Here is a 25,261-nt window from a genome sequence, read left to right as displayed (position 1 = left end):
CTCACTACTGGGCATATACCCAGAGAAAACCATAATTCAAAAAGAGTCATGTACTACAATGTTCACTGCAGCACTATTTACAATAGCCAGGACATGGAAGCAACCTAAGTGTCCATTGACAGATGAATGGATAAAGAAGATGTGGTACATATATACAATGGAATATTACTCAGCCATAAAAAGAAACAAAATTGAATTATTTGTAGTGAGGTGGATGGACCTAGAGTCTGTCATACAGAGTGAAGTAATTCAGAAAGAGAAAAACAAATACCATATACTAAAACATATATATGGAATATTTAAAAAAAATTGTTCTGATGAACCTAGGGACAAGACAGGAATAATGGCTCAGACAGAGAGAATGGACCTGAGGACACAGAGAGTGGAAAGGGTAAGCTGGGATGAACTGAGAGAGTAGCATTGACATATATACACTACCAAATGTATATACAGTTCCCAAATGCTAGTGGGAAGCAGCTGCATCGCACAGGGAGATCACCTCCATGCTTTTTGACCACCTAGAGGGGTGGGACAGGGAGGGTGGAAGGGAGATGCAAGACGGAGGGGATATGGGGATATATGTATACATATAGCTGATTCACTTTGTTATACAGCAGAAACTAACACAACATTGTAAAGCAATTATACTCCAATAAAGATGTTAAAAAAAAAGTTTTTAAAAACTCAGAATTTAATTATATTACAGGTAAATTAATTATTTTGAGTATTTGTTAATTGTTATACCTTTTTATGAATGCAATAAAAGTTAATTTGCAACTTTTCTATTAAAAAAAAAAGAGGGTAAAATCAGACCCACAAAGTCCTACCATATTACTAATTAAACCACAGATTGAACTATAAGCTTCTTATTAGGCAATGCCAAAGAGAAATATGATCAAGCATAGAAATCTTTCTTGGTGCTGAACAATATAAAGACAGATAATGCTGAGAAATCTAACAGGTCATATTCTCAACAGCACCTCTACAACAAATGGCATAACAATTTGATAAAGTAAGAAATTTAGCCAGAAAGTCATTGCTGGAGCCAAGATTTTCCCTTGGGACTCCTGCATCCTATGTGATGTTCTTTCTTGTATTCATTCAACAAACCTTTCTTGAATGCCGCCTATGTGCCAGGTGCAGGGAACACAGTAATGAACAAGATACAACGTGGCTACAAGAAGCCCGTGACCTGGTCTCTGGAATCTAATCAGGGGTGGGGCCAGACATACAGACAATTATCATGCCCTGAGACAAGAGATGTGGGTCCATGACCCCAGTACAGAGGTCCCACCAGGTACATTGTGGCTGGGAATCTTGGTTTCAAAGAACAGAAATTCTCTGTGGTAGCTTATGGAAAGGGAACAATTTCAGCTAAGGATACAGGTGTGACCTGTGTCTGGCAAGTCAAAATCCAAGGACAGGAACACTGTCAGACCTTAGCATGGGCTGGAACCAAAGCCTGGGGCGTGGTCCATGGGCCAGCAGCATCAGCATCACCTGGGAGTTTGTTAGAAATGAAGAATCAGGCCCCTCCCCAGACCTACTGAATCAGAATCTGCATTTTTTTCAAGATCTTAGGGAATTCATATGCACATTAAAGTTTGAGATGCACTGCTGTGGGGACTTCAGAATTTTCTCTCTCTCCCTCTCTCATGCCTGAATACGTACTTCACTCTTCTCTCCCTGTAAGACTGATTTCTTCTGTTCCCTGTCCACAACGCAGAACCATGGCCATTCTCTGCACCTGCCTACATCTCAGGGTGAGCTATGGCTCCCTCTTTCTCAGTCCCAATTTTAAATTCCTGGCAGAGGTCTCTGATTGGTCCAGACATGGTCAGATGCTCATCCCTGGACCAATCAGCTATGGCCAAGGAGCTTGACCACACAGAACAGAATGGCTGCTGGGAACCCAACCATTGCATCATGTGGTGATGGGTGGGAGGTACAGTTCCCAAAGAAGGGCTTGGGTAGCCAACTCAAGAGGTGCGTTCAATAAATGCTCATGGGGTTCACATCTGAGTGGTGGCAGAACATGGTGGTAAAGAGCACAGGCTCTGGATCAGGCTACTGGTGTTCCACTTCTAGCTCCATTGTTTTTGAATTGTATGGCCATTTAAGCAAGTTGCTTAAACTGTAGCTTCAGTTTTTCATCTATCAGATGTAATAAAGTAATAGCACCTATCTTACTGGGTACCTGTGAAGCTTGAATGAAATAATGCACATAAAGCATTTAGCCCAATGCCTAGTAACAAAGCAAGCACTCGATAAATATCAGCTATTGTTATTAGTACTGGTGATGAAGATGATGATGATGACATCTAGACAACATCAATTTAATCAAGTCAACCAATTTCCTCCTCAACAAGTCTAGTGATTTCTAAGGAGACTTAGACCACAGTCTTTGAATTCACCTTACAGCACACATTAAGTTTGCCATTTTCAGCCATCACGTTGACTAATGTCATTAGTTACCTTTTGGTTTCTGTTGATTTATTCAACAAGTATGCTTTGCATGGCTACTCAGAGCCTGACACCTGGCAGGAGTGGGGACACAAGAAAGAGCCAAAAGTCAAAACTCACAATCCAATCAATTTTTCCCCCAAAGTGCAGGCACATACAACCGATGGTCCTAGAGAGGACTTTATGAAGGTGACCTTAAGGAGAACATGAGCACAGCAGTAAATAATGTTGAGTCATAATGAGAGCTAGTCCCTGTAGAGTTTCCTATTGCTGTCATAACAAATTGCCACAAACTCAATGGCTTAAAACAACAGAAATATATCCTCTCACAATTCTAGAGGCCAGAAGTCCAAAATCAACATGTGGGCAGGATTGTTTCCTTCTGCAGGCTCTGAGGGAGAATCCATTCTGTGCCTCCTTTATAGCTGTTGGCAACTCTTGGCGTCCCTTGGCTTGTGGATGCATCACTTCAATCTCTGCCTCCTTCTTCACATGGCCTTACCTTCTGTGTGTCTCTGGTCTCAAACCTCCCTCTTCTTTCTAAGAGCACCAATTGTTGGATTTAGGGCCCACCGTAAATCCAAGATGATCTCATCCTGAGATCTTTAACTTAATTACATCTACAAAGACATTACTTCCAAATAAAGCCACATTCTCAGGTACTGAGGGTTAGGACTGGATATGTCTTGTGGGGACACTGTTTAATGTACTGCACTCCTCTTCCAACCCTCGTTCAATCTTCCTAATTACATCAAGGAGAAATTCTCTGTCTGTGATGAAATGCGCTTAACACCTCTTCAAAGCTGGCCAGTCTGCATGCTTAAGCCCGGCTTCAGCCGACCTCTGGTTCTGAGTCTTTACCTGGCAAAGGTACCCAACTAGAATGATACATTACTTAGCTTTCATTGTATTTTTTTACAGTTACCTTTCACTTATGGCTAGTGAAGCTGGTTGTAATTTTTTGTTGTTATTTCTTTTTGAAATAGAGTTAGTTAAATTTAAAATGTGCACTGACTTAAAAAATAGCAGTTAATTAATAAGTAGAGGGGGTACATGCACAAAAATGTACAAACGTGTGGGAAGATGCCAATTGTCTCCTGTTTGCCCCCGCCCCCAGATCTACCCTCCATCCTTCTCCTCTCTGCCCCAGAATTGGACCTTGATAAATAGCATCAGAGGGCTCCCTTTCCCCCAGGCTTCACAATAATGCACAGGGGGAGGGAGAAGTGAGGTTAGGGTATTTGTCCCCCACATTTTTCCAGGTTGCCTTGATTTGGCTGTGGCCCTTGACTGAGGCCATCGCTCCTTGCCAAGTGGCCCTCCGCATACCCCGGGCTCCTTCAAGATTCCACCAACAGCTCCTTCCCTCACCTCTCCAGGCCCACTCTCCCTATGCCCTACCATTCCTGGTCCTGTTATTAAAGCTGCTGCGAATTATCCTAATTCAAGCATGCCCTCTGTTTCCTGCCAGGCCCTTACTGACGTAGGGAATGACTCAAGTTTGAAAAACTCATGAAAATTCCATTTCCTCAAAGTTTGAGGTGTCAAATCCAATAAGGGCACAACTTTTCTGAGCTGAGAGAATCCAAGTATTGAATTTCTCTTTCTGTCTCTCTCTTTCTTTCTCTCTGTCTCACACACACACACATACTCACACACACCTTCCAATTTCTACTGATCACAAACCAAGCCACAGAGCCCTGAATGACCCTCTATCTATGTCAGCCAATGCCATCCAGGGCTGCCCAGCTCATGCTGACAAGTGGCTCAAGTGACAAGAGTCTGAGAAGCTCCCCTTAGGTGGGGTTGGGCTCTCCACTCCTTCCAACCTTCTCTGGTATCTTCCCAATCAATGAGACTGTCCGAGGTTTGGCTTATGGGCAGGGCAGCACCTAAGACAGCATGCTCCAAAAAGATAGAGGTGTCCTACCCAACGGGGACATTGGGATAAAGAGCTGGCATGGCACACTTTGTACAGAGGATGAGGCCTGGAAAGAAGCTCAAGATTAAAGAGAAAAATAGTAATAGTGCAAATGTATTGATCACTTCTCCGCCAGGCCCTGCACAACATGTACTGCCTCATTCAACCAGCACGGTGGCCTGGTTGGGGGAGGCGCCACTATAACTCCATCCCACAGGAGAAAACTGAGGTTTAGCAAGGCAAGGCAACTTGCCTAAGGTCACATAGTCCACGAGGGATGCAGGCAGGGCTGTAATTCAAGTCCATCACTTTCCAAGGTTAGACCGGGTTGCAGAGAGAGAAAGACTGAAAAACAGTGGAGAGAGAAAAGTCTTAAGGTCTGACAAGAAAGACAGAGACTCGTCCTTCAGTGCCCAGCAGTCATCAGCCAAGACCTTGATGGGTACCCACAGCTCCTGCGTACATCCTTCCCCGTGCACACCCTCAGTTTCACCACCTACCATGCTGCTCTGGGCTTACGTGTCCCGCAGCTGCTCCCGCCAGACGCTAGCCCCTCTGAGAGCAGGGGCTGTGTCTATTCACCTCAGTCCCCCAGCACCCCGTGTAACCACGCAGGACTGGGCAGGAGGAAGAGCACAGAATCCCCAGGTATCCCACACAGGTGCTCAACAGTCCACACAGCATTCTGTTCCGCAATGGGAAATGGGTTTCCAGCCTGGGTTTCAAGCAGGAAGTGACTCTTCTCACCAAAGTGACTTTAAAATGCCTCTCCCTTAACCTCATGGATAATGGCACACTGACATCACGCATCTCTTGATGTGATGCATGGAGAAGGACACGGCATGGCTTATGTACGACTACTGCCAAAATGGCTCACCTGAGTCCAAGCAGGAGGCAGCAAGCAGATAAATCCATCCTGCATTTGCAAGCAGGACATTCTGGCAAACATCTGACCTGGACTGTTTAAAAATGTGGATGGCCTAAAACACACACACATGCACACATTCACATACATACACACACACACACATTCACATACATATACCCACTCATGCACATATACATACACACATACATACACATATGCATACCCACATACATACACCCATTCATGCATACATACACACATACATACACACACTCACACACATATACATACACACATACATACACACTGTCACACACAAAGGCTAGGGAATTCCTCCAGAGTAAAGAAGTCTTTACAAATATGAAAACAAAATGCACTGTATTGTCTTGGATTGGATGCTAGACTTTTTTTTTAAAGCAGCCATAAAGAATATTATTAGGACAACTGGGGAACTGACTATGGAGTGTACATTAAGTAAGAGTATTATATCATCATTAGATTCCTCAAGTGTGGTCATTGCATTGTGGTCTTGTAGGAGAATGTCCTTGATCTTAGGTGATATGTGACCAAGTATTCAAAGGTGAAGTGTCATAGTATCTGCTACTTACTCTCAATTTAGTTTAATAAAAAGTGCATATGTGTGTGCATGTGTAAAGAGAGAGAGAGAGAGAAATCCAATGAGGGAAAATATGTAACCACTGGTGAAGGGTATATAGATACTCACTAAACTGTGTTTGCAACTTTTCTGTAGGTTTTAAATTTTTTCTGAGATAAAAAATTGGGTGTGTTAACATCAAAAACAAATGGAGACATGCCTTGAAAATTCCCTGAGCAGACAAAACCAGTTTAGTCACACAAAGTTTCTTTTAGCTTAATTTGCAAGACTAACTTGACCTGGGTCATTTCTGGCTTATGCCTCTGGAAATTGTGAGCGAAACTTAAACTGTTTCCCAAGGTGGATGTGAGGTAACCGCTGACCAATTCCCTATCATTTAAGAAAATTCTAATATTATAACCAGTCACTGTGAAAAATAAACAGCCACTGCTTTTTCACTAATAAGCTGCTTTAGAACAATATACCCCTGAGCCTCATTCCACGTTTCAGTTTGAGTGCTCCCAGTTTGCAGAGTCTTTCTGGTGTGTGCACAATAAACTTTTATTAATTACTACTTTGGTGACTCACAGGTTTTGCTTCTGTTATTTATGAACTTTTGATAGAAGAAACATGCTTAGAATTGGAATTGCTGGGTTATATGGTAAAAGTATGCTAAACGTTTTTTTTTTTAAACTCCAAACTGTCTTTCCACAGCAACTGTACTATTTTACATTCCCACCAGCAATGTCTACGCATTCCAGTTTCTCCAAATCCCCACCAGTGCCTGTTAATTGTCCATCTTCCTTATCACAGCCATCCTAGTGGTGTCTCAGTGTGGTTTTTATCTGCATTTGCCTAATGGACTGATGATGTTGAGCATCTTTTCATGTGCTTATTGGCTATTGGTATGTCTTGATGGAAATAGTCCAAAACGGGATCGTGGTGATGGTCGCACAACTCTGTAAGTTTACTAAAAATCACTGCATTGTGCCCTTACATTAAATTTTTAGTACATTTTATTTTATTGTACATATTTATTGTACATATTGTACATTTTACTTAGTACATTTTATTTTATAGTACATAAAGTATACTTCAATAAAGCTTTTTTTCTTAAGGAGGGGGAAATAAATCAATAAATACCATTCCCATCACAGGAGAAGACAACAAAGCACAATTAACAGTGGTGCAATCGTGGCTGAGTTCTCGCAGACACCAATGGTGCCACTGAAAGGAATAACAAGGGGCACGCAGGCAGAGTCCCCAGGCCTGGGAGATCAAGGGGTCCAAGCTGACTTCCTCCCTCAGCCACATTAGCTGGAGGGTCTCACCAGCTCCTAAGTTCACAGGCATAAAGTAACTTGCACACAAGTCTTCCTAGAGGGCAAAGGCTCAACCATGTTCAACAAAATCTTTTGTCATCATCATAACACCTTGAGTTGAAAGTATGCCATCACACGTAAGTTAGGGGGCTGAGTGACCACCCTGAGCACCATATTTGACGACACTTTGACAAGATGGTTTAAACCCTGGTGTCACATAGTCCCAACTTCAAGTCCTGCCTTTCCTTCCCACTTGCCATGTGACCCTCATCACTTAACTTCTCCAAGCCTCACTTTCCTTATCTCTAAAGGGGGTATGATAAATGTACCTACCTTATAGGGTGGTTGGAAGATAAAATGACATCATGCATATTAAAGCTCTGGCACAGAGCTCAATAGATAACAATCATTATCACTTATTGAACTAGTACCTATAAGGTGCTTGGAGCAGTGCCTGGACATGGTAAGGGGAAATAAATCAGTAATGCATTATTGATGCTGTCAAGATCCTGACTCCCATTGAACATGGGCAGAACCAGGGTAGCAGGCTCCCCTTAGAGACTTTCATCTAAACAAGGTTTAAGCCTGTCGGGTTGTCCTGCCCCACCCGCACAGTACCTACTTCATGGTTATTGCTTAACAAATGCTGGGTGGGTGAGCGATGGCTTTTGATACAAACATAAACAGCAGCTAATGTTTCTGAAGCTCTCACCACATGTGGGGCAGTCTCGAGCTCATTTATTCCTCAACCACAATCCTGCAAGGTGGTACATTTTACAGAAGAGGGACTGAGTTCCCAGTAGACACAGCAATGTGCAGAAAGAAATGCACATTTAGTAAATGGCAAAGGTGACATGAGAACCAGATGGTATTAGGCCCAAAATCACATTCTTAACCATCACACGGTCCAGGGAGCACCTCACTTCCTGTCCCCAGAGTGGGTGAGCCTGACACACCCCCTGTATCATCCAGAACCAACAGCCATTTACCAGAACATCCCCACGGAGGTCAGAACCCAGAGCCAACAATATGCTTTGAGCCCCATTTGCCTCCAAAGTTACGAGCTTCCTGTCAAGACTCAGAGTCAGTCTGAGTTTCTCATGACAGAAGGGCTCCCAAATTATTCTCCTTACCAGACAGCTGCTGTTTCCCAGTTAATTCTGACAGCAAGTGCATACATTATGCACATGCAGGGAACCAAAACTCCCTGAAAAATTATTTTTCTTGAAAGTTAAAAGATCCCACTTCTACCCGGGGCTTTCATTTCCTCTCGTTCAAGCGGCGGTTCTATTAAAGCCAAATTACAGCACAGAAATGACTGTGCAGTGTACATCAGCAGATCAATTTATTTAATTAGCCTGGGTAATTATAGAGGAGTGAAAAATGCCTGGTGGTGGGAACGAACGCAGGGTGAGCAGGAACTGGAGGACGGTGCAGAGTGTTCCCAGCCACGGAGGGCTCTCTGGGCGGCAGGCTGCTTCCTCAGCCTCTGAGTGGCGCTGCGGGACAGGGACCACAGCAGCCAGAATCCAGCTCAGCTCCCGGGGACCCCGCCAGACCCAGAGATCCACAGTGGTGGTTTCCAAACCAGTCAGAGGCTGGGAGGTTTTCTTTTCTTTCTTTCTTTTTTGTTTTGTGATAAGAATACATAACATAAGATCTACCCTCTTAACAAATTTTTAAGTGTGCAATATAGTATCTATAGGCACCATGTTGTACAGCGGATCTCTAGAATTTATTCATCTTGCATAATTGAAACTTTCTGCTCATTGAACAGCAATCCCCATTCTCCTCCCCCGGCCCCTGGCAATCACCATTCCACTCTCTGCTTCTATGAGACTGACTGTTTCAGATTCCATGTATAAGTGGAATCATGCACCATTTGTCCTTCCGTGACTGTTACTTCACTCAGCATAATGTCCCCCAGGTTCATGCATGTTGTCACAAAGGGCAAGAATCCCCTCTTTTTGAAGGCTGAAGAATATTCTGTTGTAGACAACAAGTGTTGGGGAGGATGTGGAGAAATTGGAACCCTTGCACCCTGCTGGTAGGAAATGTAAAATGGTGCAGCTACTTGGAAAACAGTACGGAGGTTTCTCAAAAAATTAAAAATAAAACTACTATGTGATCCAGCAATGCTACTTCTGGGTATTTATCCAAAAGAATTTAAATCAGGATCTCAAAGAGATATCTGCACCTCCGTGTTCATTGTAGCATTGCTCACAATAGCCAAGATACGGAAACAACCTAAATGTCCATCCACACACGAATGGATGAAGAAAAGGCAGTGAGGTTTCCAAAACAGCACTGGGTGTTGGGAATTTTCACAACCTGGCTCTCTCCCCGGAAAGGGAGTCCTCATTCTTAACCAACACTCAGAGAGCACACATCCATTAAATACCTTTATTGAGTGCCTGCTCTTTGCATAATTGCTTGTTCCACATCTGTCTTTACTGTCAGGCTGTGAACTCTGTATGAAGAGGGACATACAGGGGTTAAGGGAAACTGTAATGGAGGCAGCCAACTTGAGTGTGAACCCAAGCTCTACCACTTCCTACATGGGATCTCAGGCAAGTCTCTAACCTCTCAGTGCCTCAGTTCCCTCATTTGTAAATAGGGGTGTGGTAATAGTGTCTACTTCATACGGCTGTTGAAATAAAATGTTCTTTGCAAAATGCTTAACACAGTGTGTGGCATGTAGTGAGTTCTCAGTAACTTTTACCTATTCATAGTAGTCATTAATGTTATTCCAATGCCTAGTAATCAACATACATCCAATAAACATTTATTGTTGATGGATGGATGGATGATGGCATAGGATGGAATGAGATGGATGAATGAGTGGATGGATGGGTGGATGAATGGATGAGTATATGGATGACAGATAGATGAATAGATGGATGGGTGGGTGAGTGGATGGGTGAATGGATGGATGGATGGGTGGGGAATGGGATATAATGGAATGAAATACATGGGTGAGTGGATAGATGGGTGGGTAGATGGATGGATGGGCATATAGATGACTGGGAGAGTATGTGGGTGAACGGGTGGATGCATGGATGGGTGGGTGGGTAGGTGGATGGGTGGATAAATAGTAGTTTTCTAGGTGTATGGTGTCAATAAGAAGACATATGTATGACATAATCCTTGCCTTCAACTATACTGTTATCTAATCTATGTATCTAGGGTTTTGTTACTTATAAAGCAGCATCTTGTAATCTATCTGACATTGGCTACTAGTTCTATTTTACAGAGGACGAAAGTATGGCTCAAGGGGGCTGAGTTCATTCACATTCATTTGATGACTATTTGTTGAGCACCTACTATGTGTCACACACTATTTGACATGAACAGATTCAGCATCAAACAAAACAAACAAAACCCCTGCCTCCATGAAGTTTATACTCTATTTGGGAGAGACAGACAATAACAGACAAATAAGGCAAATATATAGGAAGAAACATGAAGCAGGAAGAGGAAATACAGGTGCCAGGAGGTAGACTGTGATTTTTAATAGTGCAGCCAGGTAAGGCCTCATTGACAAGGTGAACTTGAGTGAAGACCTAAAGGAGTGAGAGAGCGAGCCCAGTGGGGAAGAGCTTCCCAGGCAGAGGGAGCAGCCAGTGCAAAGGGCAGACATCCACCACCAGTGACAGGGCATTGCCCTGTGTTGGGTCCTGTCCTAAGTGCTGAACATGTGATCAGGTATTTAACCCTCACACCAGCTCCTGAGGCGGTGCTGTTATCATCCCCATTTTGTAGATGGGAAAACTGAGGAGCAGAGATACGAAGTCACTTGATGAAGGAGCTGGGACCGGGCCGAGGCAGCTCAGCTCCAGAGACCATGCTTTGTACCATGACACCTTTGACAAGACGGGGTCACACCTTAGAAAACAGCAGAGCCAGGACTTGATCCACCCTCCCTGCCAGGGCATGTTCCACTCCACTACAGGGCATTTAAAGCCCAGGGGAGATGGCAAGACATGCACACAGGGAAAAGCAAATGATAAATGCAAGGGCCAAGCAGGAGCACCAGACCAAGAAAAACCTCAAGAGCACTTGGTTAAAGAAACAAAAGGCCTTTGCTCTTGCTTTCACCTCTCTCTGCATGGCACCCTCTCTTTCTCAGCCGTCATGTGACATCCTATGCAGCCCTTGAGATGTGGTTCAAATGTCTTCACTTCCCCATAATTCTCTACAAAATTAATTCCTCCCTCATTTTTACTCCCATGACAATTTATATAATGATAATGATTTAAATCAGATACTTTCTGAGCACTGAAGACGTGCCAGGCATGTGCTCACTAATTCTCATCACAGCCTTATACGATGGGTACCGTTTTTATTCCTCATCTTATACCTGGGCATCCTGAGACCAGAGGGTGCAACCTGCAGGAGGCCACACAGATAGTAAGGACCCAATGCAGGATTCGACCCCTGTCTGCCTCCAGAGCCCAGGAGCTCTGCAGAGGTAATGCAGTTTGCCAGAGTTATCTATGTGTTTGTCTGTGTCCTTTGCCACACTGTGGGCTCCTGGAAGCAAAGAGCCTTTGAGTTTCCAAGTCCCAGCACAGATTCCGAAAGGCACCAATCAAGCATTTGGTGACTGTCCTCTAAACCACACCATTCTGCGTGTCTCGAGGGAAGCAAGTTTCCCTGGTAGTTTCACACGGGCATAATTATCAGGGTTTCTTCCACACAATATGGTTGGGGAGCTTCTGGAGGGTCAAGCTCTCTTAAGACATCTCCCACCAGCCCATTAAAGTGCCACTAACATCATTCCTGTAAGTCTAGGTATTACTTCCAGAAGGCCTCTTGTTAAACCATGAACCTGGAGGGAGGTGGGAGTGGCCTGCGATACATTAGCCCATCGGCTCCCACCCACTCTCCCACTCATTGGAAGGAAACTCCTCCTCTGAGTGAGGGGCCAAATGCAGACAGAAATTAAATCTTCCTAGTGCTGCTGCTTCACACAAACAGAAACCCTCCATTGAGAGTCGGGGAGACAGAGCTGTGCTCCGTGGTTTAGGAGCTCCTAAGTCCGATCTGAAGCTCACAGTTTGGCTGTTGATGTAGCTGGAGGGTGGCTGACCTCCCTGGGCATGTGTCTGCAAGTGTGGACATTCACGAGAGCTGATGTTTAGGTCTGAACTGGGTGTGTTTTGCTATCTTGTTGTGAGGGGCACCGAGGGGAGGAGGGACATGCGAGGATAAAGGGAAGAACATGACACCTATTTCTCGAGGGGCCCTTTGACCTGGCTCGGATTTGGGGAGACTTTGGACCCCAGTAGAGTGGGGCCTGGGTGACAGCAGTGGGGCCTGGGTGACAAAGTACAATAAGAACTAGGAAGGCACAAGTCCCCTCTCAGTAGAAAGCACAGCCCTGCCTCTCACTCAAGGGTGGGCAATTCAAGGAAGGTCAGGGGCAGCCCCCCTTGGGCATGGATGGGGACATCCTCATGATGGTAACTGCATGGGCAGGAAGGTGGATGGGCATTTGTAAAGTCCAAATACTGGGAGAAAGAGGAATTTTACAAGGTGGGACCTAGATGTCCCATTTATATAGACTGAGGCAAAAACATGAACTTGGGGGTTACTGATAGTAACATGCCTCCATCAGTATGATCAATGATAAGACCGGGAGATACTGTGGTGACACTCCTATTTCCTCTAAGTGTGCTGTGCAAGTGCTTTTTAAACAAAGTTGAATCATTTTGTTTACTCTTTGCAATACAGTTATATTTTGCCAACAAAAAAATAATGTGAAATCTCAATGGATAAAATTTGGAATAAACGTGGATAAAATCCACATTGAAGTAGAGAGTTCCAAGCAGGTTTCCCCAACATGACCTGATGTCAGGGTGTCCTCATGGCAGAGAAAAGGCCCCTATGAGGAAAAACAGCCTTTTGAGTATGAAATCTATAAACCTAAATGAGAATAAATATCATAAGACACTGAACTGGCAAGTTTTGAATTTGGGCAGAGGGTGGAATATTGAAGGAGAAACAAGATGGGAAACAGGCAGTGCATGTGATTCAACTGGGCACACTGTGCTCTTACTCAGTGGGAAGAGTAGTTTTTTTTTAGCTTGCTCTCCAATCAGGTCATTTTTGGTGCCAAAACAAATGAGCTCTACAGCTCCTACCAATGACACAGAACACAGAGCTGACCAAAGGACGGGGGCACTTGGATTAGTGAGGGGGGAGCTGCAGCCCATGGACACAGAGAACACAAATCTAATGTACTAGGGAGACAGTAGTAGGTGTTTGCAGAAGGTGTTAGAGGAAAACAAACTTCCATAGAAATACTGAAGGTAAAGACTCAGTTCTTAAGGTGAACCCCTGAACAAATGACTGATATAGAAAACTTTATTTCTCTGAAAATAGCAATAGGGTCTTGATATAAAGATGTGCACCTCACCCCAGCATAGACAAGCACAGGAAAGAGGAGTATACTGTAGAAGGCGTCAGCAGGACACATCAAATCAAACCCGAAGAAAGACTAGTCTCTTAGTTATATATGCCCAATGGTTTTTACTATTTCCTTAAAGAGAAACAAGCATAGCAGATATCCACTGCATAGCACACACATGCAAAAATAAGTACCCCAAGTGAACTATTTAGTAAGATTTACAGTTACACTCCATGATATGAGTGTCATCATTCTTAAATAACCCCTTTGCTATATTCAAAAAGTCCTGAGTTGAATAATCCTCCAAATATTATTAGATACAAAGATACGAACTGTGTAAATCTTATTTCACTATTTATTTGAGGACTTGGCACCCAGAGTATGTTTGTATCAGTAGGATGATTTTGGATGAAAGTAATTTTTAAAACCTCAGAGAAATGAAAATGTTAAAGGGAATTTAATAACTCTTTAACTGAAAAATACAATGGTAGGACTTCAAGTATGGTTTGATCAAGAAACGATGTCACCAAACACTCTGTCTCTTTCCCTCCTCCTACTCTGCCTCCCACCTTAGTTAGGTATTGGATGAATGTCAAAAATGACTAGGGCCACATGCTTCCTTACTCATGTCTAGTGGGGGCGGGACAAAAGTCCTAAGCCTCATTCTGATTGGACCATTCTAATTTGTGTGTCCACTCCTTATCAATGTGGTCATGGAATGACATTGACTTGGGCCTGGATGGTAAGTCCAACCCTGAACCAATCACTGGGGTAAAAGAAGAGGAATTACCCAGATTGCTTTGATCTAATCAGGACCCATCCCTGGATGTGGGGTTGGGGACACACACACACACACACACAAACTGCACAACCCTGCTATATGATTCGGGGAGTAGTAGGTGCTGGAGAAACAGCCACATGTCCATAATAAGGAAAGCAGGTAAGCAGCTCTCTGTGCTGGATGTCGTTTTACCAATCCTAATTAGGGTCTGGATGTGTACCAAGGAAGCCAAAAGAGATTAAATGAGCTTCGAGGTACAAGTAGGTGACTACCAAGTCTTCCTTCATGATGCAGTCTAGGTCCAGCTCTGCTTCCCCAGAGCAGAAGGGAGTACTGTCCTCGAGGGGAGAAGGAGCATTTAGCAAGAACATTATGAAGTAGGAAATGTTATTATTCATCTTTTACAAATAGAGAAACCAAGGTCCACTGAGACTTGATGAGATTCCCAGGGTCTCAGAGAAGGAAGGGATGGAGTCCAAGCCCTCTGTATCTAGATACTCTAGAGACTGTATCTAGAAGGGTTAACAACAAATCCCAGCACCCACAGGGACCCTCCTTTGTAGTCCCCCAAGGCTGTCTCAGCCACCTTTGACAGAGTCACTCAAAGCCTGGGACTTGTCAGCATAGTGGATCCGAGTTTCCAAAGGCAGGGCTACTAAGTTTCCTCACATCTCCAGAGACTGCTGCAGAACCCACCTCTGGAGTTGGTGGTCACCCCAGGCATCAGCAAAACAACTGTTTGGGGGGAAAGGGCAGATAAGAGCAAAGCAATCAGGAGGTGAAAAATTATGCCTGTTCAGTAAGTCAACGTGTACTGTCCACACTATGCTCTAGAATAAAATTAAGACAAAGTCCACACTAAAGGACATAACCAATACCCTGCCAACCACTGACCCCTCTTCTGTGCAGAGGGAGGGGACAGGACTTGGCATATACTCTTCCCAAAAGGCCAGTTCAAATCTCACCTCCTTCAGAATGACCTCCATGACTCCAGTCCTGGCAGGGAGGCTTCCCCTTCTGAAAACTCTTCTAGACAACTAACCCAGCAGCTCCACCGGGGTGCCTAATGGCCTCTCAAACTGACCATGGTCCAAACTCCATATCTACCCCCCAAATGTCTCTCTTCTAGCCCCCTCTACCTTCATAAATGGGGCCACCATTCGTCTACTGGCTCAAGCAACGCCAGCTGCCTAATTTGTAGGACATGGTGCAAAATAAAGTGCAAAATCCTCTGTTCAAAATTATTAAGAATTTCAAAAAATCTACAAACAATTAATGCTGGAGAGGGTGTGGAGAAAAGGGAACCCTCTTGCACTGTTGGTGGGAATGTAAATTGATACAGCCACTGTGGAGAACAGTATGGAGGTTCCTTAAAAAACTAAAAATAGAACTACCATACAACCCAGCAATCGAACTACTGGGCATATACCCTGAGAAAACCATAATTCAAAAAGAGTCATGGACCACAATGTTCATTGCAGCTCTATTTACAATAGCCAGGACATGGAAGCAACCTAAGTGTCCATCAACAGATGAGTGGATGAAGAAGATGTGGCACATATATACAATGGAATATTACTCCGCCATAAAAAGAAAGGAAATTGAGTTATCTGTAGTGAGGTGGATAGACCTAGAGTCTGTCATACAGAGTGAAGTAAGTCAGAAAGAGAAAAACAAATACCGTATGCTAACACATATATATGGAATCTAAGAAAAAAAAATGGTCATGAAGAACCTAGGGGCAAGATGGGAATAAAGACACAGACCTACTAGAGAATGGACTTGAGGATATGGGGAGGGGGAAGGGTAAGCTGGGACAAAGTGAGAGAGTGGCATGGACATATATACACTACCATATGTAAAATAGATAGCTAGTGGGAAGCAGCTGCATAGCACGGGGAGATCAGCTCGGTGCTTTGTGACCACCTAGAGGGGTGGGATAGGGAGGGTGGGAGGGAGGGAGACACAAGAGGGAAGAGATATGGGGATATATGTCTATGTATAACTGATTCACTTTGTTATAAAGCAGAAACTAACACACCATTGTAAAGCAATTATACTCCAATAAAGGTGTTAAAAAAAAAAGTCATCAGATGGAGGAAAAAAAAGAATTTCAAGATGTCAACGGCAGAGCATTAAACCAAGCTTTGGGCCCCTCTAAGTGCCAGACCCCATGCCACTGTACAGATTGCATTTTCATGATGCTGGCTCTGGGCTGAAGTAAAAAACCTATGAGATATCTCAATTTCTCTCCCCACCCCACATCCAGCCTATCAACAAGTGCCGTCAGCCCCAACTCTAAATATAGCCTGAATCCACCACTTTTCGCCAGCTCCATCATGACCACATCATTCTAGCCACCATGATCTCTCTTGTGTACTATACTGCAGCAGCCTCCTAAGTGGGCACCCTGTTTCTCTCTCACCCATCAACAGCCGAGTCTTTGAATAGCAACCAGTGCAACTGTTCAACATGAATCAGACCATGTCGTTCCCTACTCCAGACTCTCCAATGGCTTCCCATCCAGCTCAAAGCAAAACTCTCAACTCCTTACCATGATCTAAGAAGCCCTGCATGGTCTGGTCCTTGCTATCCTCTCCAACCTCATTTCCCCCCTCCCCACTCCCCTTTCACTCACTCTGTTCCAGCTACATTGGCCTCCTTGTTGCATCTCTAACACACCAAGCTTGTTCCTGCCTCGGGGTCTTTGAACTTGCTGTTCCCTCCACCTGGAACACCCTTTCCCCAGATATTCATGTATATTTTGTTTATTTGGCTCCCTTGTATCATACAGGTCTCTGCTCAACTGTCATCTTCTCTGAGAAGATTTCCCCAAAACCTTTTCTAAAATAGCCATATACCTCCCTCACTCTCTTCCCACTCACCCAGCTTTACACTTCTCCTGAACACTTGTCACTATCTGGAATTATATAGTTTGTTTGTTTTGCTCGTTTGCCATTTTGTCTCCCACACTATAGTAGCAATTTGATCTGTCTTGTGTATTCATCACTGTGTCTCCAGCACCATGGACAGTGCTTAGTATAGGGCAAACATTCTGTGTGAATTGATTAATCACATACTACTTTAAACTATTAGTTGCTGTTCCATGTCTATGTGCTTGATTTATATCAACTTTAGTGGAAGTTTCCTAGGGGCAAGGGCCAGTTCACATCTCTAAAACCTTTACATCACTGACCTCAATTCCACCCATCAACTAGATGCTTCATGAATGTGTTCATTAACTATTACTAAAAATTTCTCCTAGTTCAGGAATGACAGATGTCAGCACTCCTAATTATGTGCCCAAGGCAGGCATCACTAATAGATCATAGAATTCTTTCCCACTAAACCAAGACATAGTCTCAGAATCCTTCTCAAAACAACCTTCCAAGAAACCTTGACTAATAATAAAAGTTTATGCTTAAAGCAATATTTTTAGCACCTCTATACAAACTTAACAATATGAAGAAAAGATGTGAAAATCATTACTCTGGTCCAATTGCCTCCCTCCACCCCAGTTTTTAATACATAATATTCTTAATAGACTGAGGACAGTACATTAATGCAGCCACACAATGTACTCTGCATTTATGGGCAAACAAAGAACAGCCCTAGATGTGGAAAATTGTCTTTTGTCATAATTCAACCTAGAGTAAGTTAGACTTTTGCTGAAAAAATTCACTTAAAACAAAATACCAGGGAAAAAAAGGATGGGTTGTAAAGCTCAGATTCCTTATTCTAAGGTAATTCAAATCTAGTCCCATGTTGGTTTTACTGGCACTGCTCACTGGGAAAACAGACCACTTAATCTTTCTCCACTCATTTCTAAACAACTTGGAATTTAAATTTGGCACCACTCTAACGTCTGATGGGATTCCCAGGGTCACCTGAAATTTGAGGTGTGGCTCACCTTCAGCCCCCTGTCATCCTGCAGCCACCTTGGGTTCTGTGGCTCCTTCTCAGTCCCCAGGCAAGGAAAGCTCTCCCACTTGACTCCCAAAGCATCCTTGTCTGAGCTTCAGGGCCCCATACTGGTAGGTTCACAATCACCCCGACCCATTTACTCTGTCCATTTTTCTCTGAGGACTCACTATCAAGGCTAGCTCTAGCCTTTGGAGAAATCTAAATTCTTCACCAAAAACTAACTTGAGACTGGTCTCTTAATGATCATTGACTTGTTAAGGCCAGTTTGGTTGAAAGTGACAGAAATCCACCTGAACTGGTTTAAATTCACATTTTATTATAACAGTACAGTTATAACATACTAAATATTAAAGTAACAGTAATGTCTCATGCAACCCAATGGCAGGAGGGGCAGACAGACTCCATGGGAAGCTGTCACAAAATTACTCTCCCCATCTCTCTGGAATCAAATGACCTTAAGTTTCTGCTTCTCTCTCCAGGACTCCTTCATTTTCTTTCTGCAAATCAGTTGTCTCTGTCTCTCCTTGACAAGAAATACCCACCTCGCAGCTCTCAAGTTCACACAGAGAAACAATGGTCGAAATTAACAAGACTCTATTTCCCAATTATAAATTCCCAGGAGAGAGAATCTGATTGGTCCAGCTTTGGTCATGTGCCCACCTCTTGTCCAGCTTTGGCCAAGAGTCTGCATAGGAAAAAAACATGACTACTAAGGCATAACATGAGTTTCTGTTCTCATAGAAGAGGAGCTGTTACTTGAGAAGACTTTTCAAAAAGGATTAGTAACAACCACAGTGGCCAGCATGATCATCCCAAAAGCCTCTCTGCCTTGTGTCATGCTCTATCCTTAAAACAAGGCTATAAATTATTTATATTCTAAAAATGCAACCCCCTTCCTGCCTTCCCAGAGTTTCTATCTTCAGTAGGCAGGCCACTTCTGGTTCTCAACTATGTGGTCAGGCACAGAGCTCATGAGCCTGAAGAAAAATTCATCTCCTCCAGAATAATATTATCAACTTATCCATCGACTTACATAACCTAGAGGTAAGATGATCATGATTTCCAAACCAGACATTCAACAATGTTTATTAGGCAGATATTTATTGAGTACCTAATTCTATGCCAGATATTGTCCTAGGAACTAGGCTACAACAAAACTGACAGAAGTATTAGGTTCCGAAGTATAATGAGGGGCTATTTTTAATTTCTGCATTTACTTATGCAAAAAAAAAGCCTTTAAAGGGTCTATAAACTAATCCATACACTTAGCAAATCACCTTGTCTGTATACATACTGAAATCAGAATGAACTGGTTAAATCTGACACACGCGCTCACCAATGCCCAGGTGGCAGCCCCCAGGAAAGGAGAGTGGTCTCTGGGAAAACTCACCATTACACATTTACAAAATAAAAAATATACATCTTAAACACATCCCAACAGGCCATCTTTCCTAAGTGGTAAAAGGAGAGTTTCTCACAGACCCAGTGACAGCCCCACCAGGCTAAGCCCAGTTAGGGGAAGTTCTTTCGTCACCTGAGCCATCTGCACTATCTAAACCCCAGACCGTCAAGGCAGCTGTTCACAGGTCAGCCATCTCCTTGGCTCTGCAGAGCACTCCTCTGCTCCCCACCCACTTGGAGAGCAAACAGCAAGAGTCTGGCTGCCTTTCTGCAGCTGGGCTTGGAAAGCAATTAATTTGGCGCCTCTTAAATCTCCCTGTGCTCCAGCAAGGAAGGTACTTATGGTTGTAGGACGCAGCCAGTGAGAGAAGAGAAGCCATCTCATACGTCCCCAGTGGAAGGAGGAATCTATAAATCCATTAGCTGTGGCATCTGAGAAGATAAAGCAGTCTTTTAAAAAGCCATGAGCACATTTAAAGTCCACCTGAGAGCTGTGAGTGAAGGCAAGGCTGGCCCAGGAGCCAGTGCCTGTAGGAAAGAGGGCAGCTTGTCCAAGCCCGGTCAGCTTCTGGAGACGGCTGTACCCCACAGGCGGGTGATGCTCCTCCCTCAGCTTCATGAATGAGCCATCGCTACCCATCTCCAAGGGCAGCCAAGCACACCTGCCTCACAGAGGAAGATGAAGAGGGAGGTTGCCTGACAAGGGGCCAGGAGGGAAATTCAAGTGTGCACAGAGGTGGCAAGGCATACTTACTGCCCCCTGCCCCTACCCGAGAAGCTGCAGGACCAGGGGTCAAGCTCTCCACAGTGCTGACCGCTGACAACCCACAAGTGCCGAGACCAACTCTGAGCCTGGAGAAGGGATGGCACCTCCATGCATGATCTCATCCAACCCTCAGAACAAGCCCATAAGGGAAGTCTGGTATCATCTCTGGTTCACAATTGAGAAAACTAGGGACTCAGAGCGACGCTAGCTTGCCCAATGTCACACAGATAATAAGGAACAGACTCCAAGGCCTGTCTGAATTGAGAACTTGTGCCCTGAGTCACTATCTCGCAAGCGAGGGAAATGCCGAGTAAGAGACCCCACCTCCAGCCTACCTAGTCCTTACCCATTTCTAGGGTCTCAGTGCTGCTCTCTCTGTCAGAGAGTGGTAGGACAGGCATTCGTCCTTGGTTCTTCAAGTCCCCCAAGATAAATTTCCAGCATCTTAAAGGAAAGATGAGCCCTGACCCAAGAGAACGCAGCAATAAGGAGTTCACACATTAGGGCCACACCTCCTTGGGTTAACTCCTCGCTGTGGTACCTTGGGAAAGTCATTTAACCTCTCTGAGCCTGTTTTCTCATCTGTAGATTGGGGCTAATGATAACCTATACAACCCAGTCTTGCTGGGAGGATTACATGAAACAAGAAATGCCAAGAACTTGGCAGAGTGCCTGGCTTAAAGGAAGAGTCCATAGATGACAGATATTATCATCATCACCATGATCAACTCCCCAAAGTTTCAACAGTCTGAGGACACCCTATGATAGGATCCATTCACTCATTCATGCAATAAATATTTACTGAACACTGGCTAAGTGCCAGGCAGTATTGCTAGGTCCTCTGGACATAGCAGTGAGTAAGAAGATTCAGGCCCTGCCCTCACCAAGCTTACCACCTAGTAGGGGAGACAAAAAAAAAATAGCATTTTTCCATTTTGTCTCCTAATCTGGTCATTTATGTGCAATGGAGAAAATGAAGGTGACAGCGAAGCCACTGCCCCCAACGTCCCAAACAATGGGGAAAACCAGCCCCACCTTCACTCTCTTCAATCTAAACCCCTGGAAGACCTAGGAGCCCCCAGAGTTTCACCTCTGTCCCACACCAGCAAGCCATCCAATAAACAGTTTACCCAACAAATAAATCAAAAGGCTAATATCTGTGATATACTGTGAATTCCCTTGAACCTGTAAGAAAAAAGGGAATTTTTTAAATTACTAATGAGGTAAACTGGCAATTTAGGGGGAAGAAAACAACCAAAGAGGTAAGAAATTTATAAAACCTGGTCTCAGCAAGTTTGTGAGGAAAGAGACACCCCAAACACTGTTGGTGAGAGCAGAAATTGAAACAATTTTTGGAAGGCACTTTGACAGAGCTTATGAAAGCTGAAACTGTGCAAACCCTTTGATCTAGCAAAATAAGTCACTTGGCATCTATCCTACAGGAACATTAAAAACAAGTGAACAAAACTATTCCTTCAATGCTCTTCATTAGAGCCCCATTTATAATAGCAAAAACAAAATAAAAAACAGGCTAATATTCACTAACAGAGAACTGGTAAAATAAAGTTTAATATGTTTATTCATACAACACAACACTATGCAGCTGTTTTCAAAAATGCATTAAGTCCATTGAGAAAGAAGACTACAATATATCGCTAGGTGGAAAAAGCAAACGGCAGAACAATACAGATGATACTAGCCTGCTTTTGTGATCGTGTGTTATTTTGACACAGAAAAAAGTCTAGAAGGACCATATCGAATTGTTAGAAATGTTAGAAATTGTTAGAAATGGTTACTTCTGGACTTCCCTGGTGGCGCAGTGGTTAAGAATCCGCCTGCCGATACAGGGGACAAGGGTTTGATCCCTGGTCCAGGAAGATCCCACATGCCATGGAGCAACTAAGCCCGAGCGCCACAACTACTGAGCCTGCGCTCTAGAGCCCGCGAGCCACAACTACTGAGCCCACACGCTGCAACTACTGAAGCCTGCATGCCTAGAGCCCGTGCTCCGCAACAAGAGAAGCCACTGCAATGAAAAGCCCATGCACCGCAGCAAAGAGTAGCCCCTGCTCGCCACAACTAGAGAAAGCCCGAGCGCAGCAATGAAGCCAAAATTAATTAATTAATTAAAAAAAAAAAAAGAAATGGTTACTTCTGACAAGTGGAATTTGGTGGAGAATAGGGAGAACTTTTAGTTCTTACCTTCTACATTGCCGAATTTCCCCCCCGCCCAAAATTTACAAATTAATATGCAGCACTCATAATTAGAAAAACAATTTTTAGTAAGTTTAGTAAATTTACTGAAAATCATTGAGTTGTACACTTATAATGGGTTAATTTAATGGTATATAAATCATGTCTGATAAAGTTGTTTAAAAGAAAAAGAAATCACATATGTATTCAACATTCAACATTTATTCAGCAACTATTATGTGTTAGACACTCTTCAAGAGTTTGGGGGAAGAAGAATAAATAAGACCCAATCCTGGCCCTCAGGAAGCTAGTGTTGTCATGGGAAACATTTCAATATATCAAAATTATCTTCTACTAGAGTATTTTATTCTATTTGCAGTCTCAGATACATAAGATATATATTGGGAAATAAATACATATTTCTTAAGCATATGACCATGCTTGGCATACTAGGACATAAGAAGACACAAAGGATAATAATCATGTCTTACTCCTGAAAAGCATTTCTCAGTTTCCAAAGGTTCCCTGACAACTCAGCAAGAATCCAATAAGGCATCACCCCTGCTTGCAACCTAGGGAGACAAATGCATCAAAGGTCATGCAACTGAGACGAGAATAAAATCACATTCCAATTAGATGTCACCAGCACTGCATAATGAAATGCCAAGTGTGTGGCCCAGAGAGTCAGCTCACCCCAGGAAACCTCAGGGGATGGGACTCAGGGGCTGAGAGGGGTCTGTCCCAGAGGCAGCAAAAAGGAATGTCTGTCCTGGGCCAAAACACATGAAGGGTCTCACATTCAGACTTTCAAGATTATCTCCAAGTTCAATTATAGGGAACCACCAAGATCCACGGACAGTATTGAGAGAAAAATCATTTCACCATCCAACCTTAACTTGTGTCCCATTGCCAGACCACACTCTGAAAGGATTTGTCCTTATGAACCACATAATTACACTGTAAGGTGAACGACTGGATTACATTAATTATTTGCACGTGTGTGTGCATGTGTGAGTGTGCCAGAAGTTTAATTTAAAATATATCACCGTGTTTTTAATCCCATTTTGGAATTATTTCTTCTCCCTCCTTCCTCCCTCCCTCCCTTCCTCCCTCCCTTCCTGCCTTCCTCCCTTCCTCCCTTCCCTCCTCCCTCCCTTCCTACCTTCTTCCCTCCCTTCCTTCCTCCCTTCCTCGCTTCCTTCGTCACATCCTTCCTCTTCTGCTCCTTCTTCCTCTTCTTTAATTTACTAGAATCCTCCAAAACTGAACATGGCCCAGACACTGCTTGACCCCCATGAGAAGCTCTAGATCTGAGTTGGTCCCCAGAGAGGGGAGAAGGACATACACTTAGGGACTTGGCTTCCTCCCTGAGAGGATCTAGGGCCCCTGGAGGCATTCTGCATCTGCAGGACTTCTAACCAAAACCAGAGGAGGCACAGAAGGGGCAGACCCAGTGAGCAGCATCTCTTTCATTGTCTATGTAGTCAGGGAATCAGCGAACTTGTCCTGTAAATGGTCAGACAGGAAATACTTTAGGCTTTGGACCAGATGGTATGTGTGTCAATCACTTAACTCTACATTGGACTTGAAAGAAGCCATACACAATATGCAGATGAATGGGTGGCGTGGCTGTGTTCTAGTAGAAATTTATTTACAAAAATAGGCCTCAGATCAGATTTGGCTCACATACCATAGTTTGCCAACCCTTGTATTTAATGATCAGTTTAACCTTTCTAATGTGGTTTACTGAAAGAAAACCTGTCTCTACCTGACCTCCTAGAAAAACAGGGAGTAATGGTGCTGGTTTATTTACACCCACCTGTGGGTCAGGCCATATCTATATAGAGGGTGATAACAACGGGCAGGTAACACATATAGAAATGAGACTCTGGGGAATTCCCTGGTGGTCCAGTGGTTAAGACTCCATGCTTTCATTGCTGAGGGCCCGGGTTCAATCCCTGGTTGGGGAACTAAGATCCCACAAGCTGCGCAGTGTGGCCAAAAAAAAAGAAAAGAAAATAGAAATGAGACTCTGGATGATCTTAGTGGTAAAGTAAAAGCATCTTATATTAGTTCGATTAAATAGTTAGTTTAATTCTCCCCTCCTCCTGATATTCTTACTTGCTATATATTTCATTGCATCTAAGATACCATCAGTTTTAAAATGCAGTATTATTTTAGGAACCACCAAGACAGAAAAAGCACTGACAATTAAACTATGACATGTCACCCTGATTTGAGACACGTATAAATCAAAATGAAGGGGGGTGGCAGTACGTCTTAGAAGCACTGAAATATGGCACATTTTCCCTTGAACACTAATTTAGTGATCTAGGAGTACAACTCCTTTTTTAAACAGCTTTACTGAAATATAATTCACACACCTTACAATTCACACCTTAAAGTGTACAATTCAATGGCTTTTAGTATAGATATAGATTTATGCAACCATAACCACAGTTAATTTTTGGATGTTTACATTACCCCAAAAAGAAATCCCACAACCTTTAGCCATCACCCTCCAATCCGCCCATACTCCTAGCCCTAAGCAACCACTATTCCCCTTTCTCTCCATCAACTGATGAATGAATAAATACATGTGGTATATCAAGATG

This window comes from Balaenoptera musculus, chromosome 15, assembly GCF_009873245.2.
Source record: "Balaenoptera musculus isolate JJ_BM4_2016_0621 chromosome 15, mBalMus1.pri.v3, whole genome shotgun sequence".
Lineage (NCBI taxonomy): Eukaryota > Metazoa > Chordata > Mammalia > Artiodactyla > Balaenopteridae > Balaenoptera > Balaenoptera musculus.
This window is presented reverse-complemented; position numbering follows the sequence as displayed.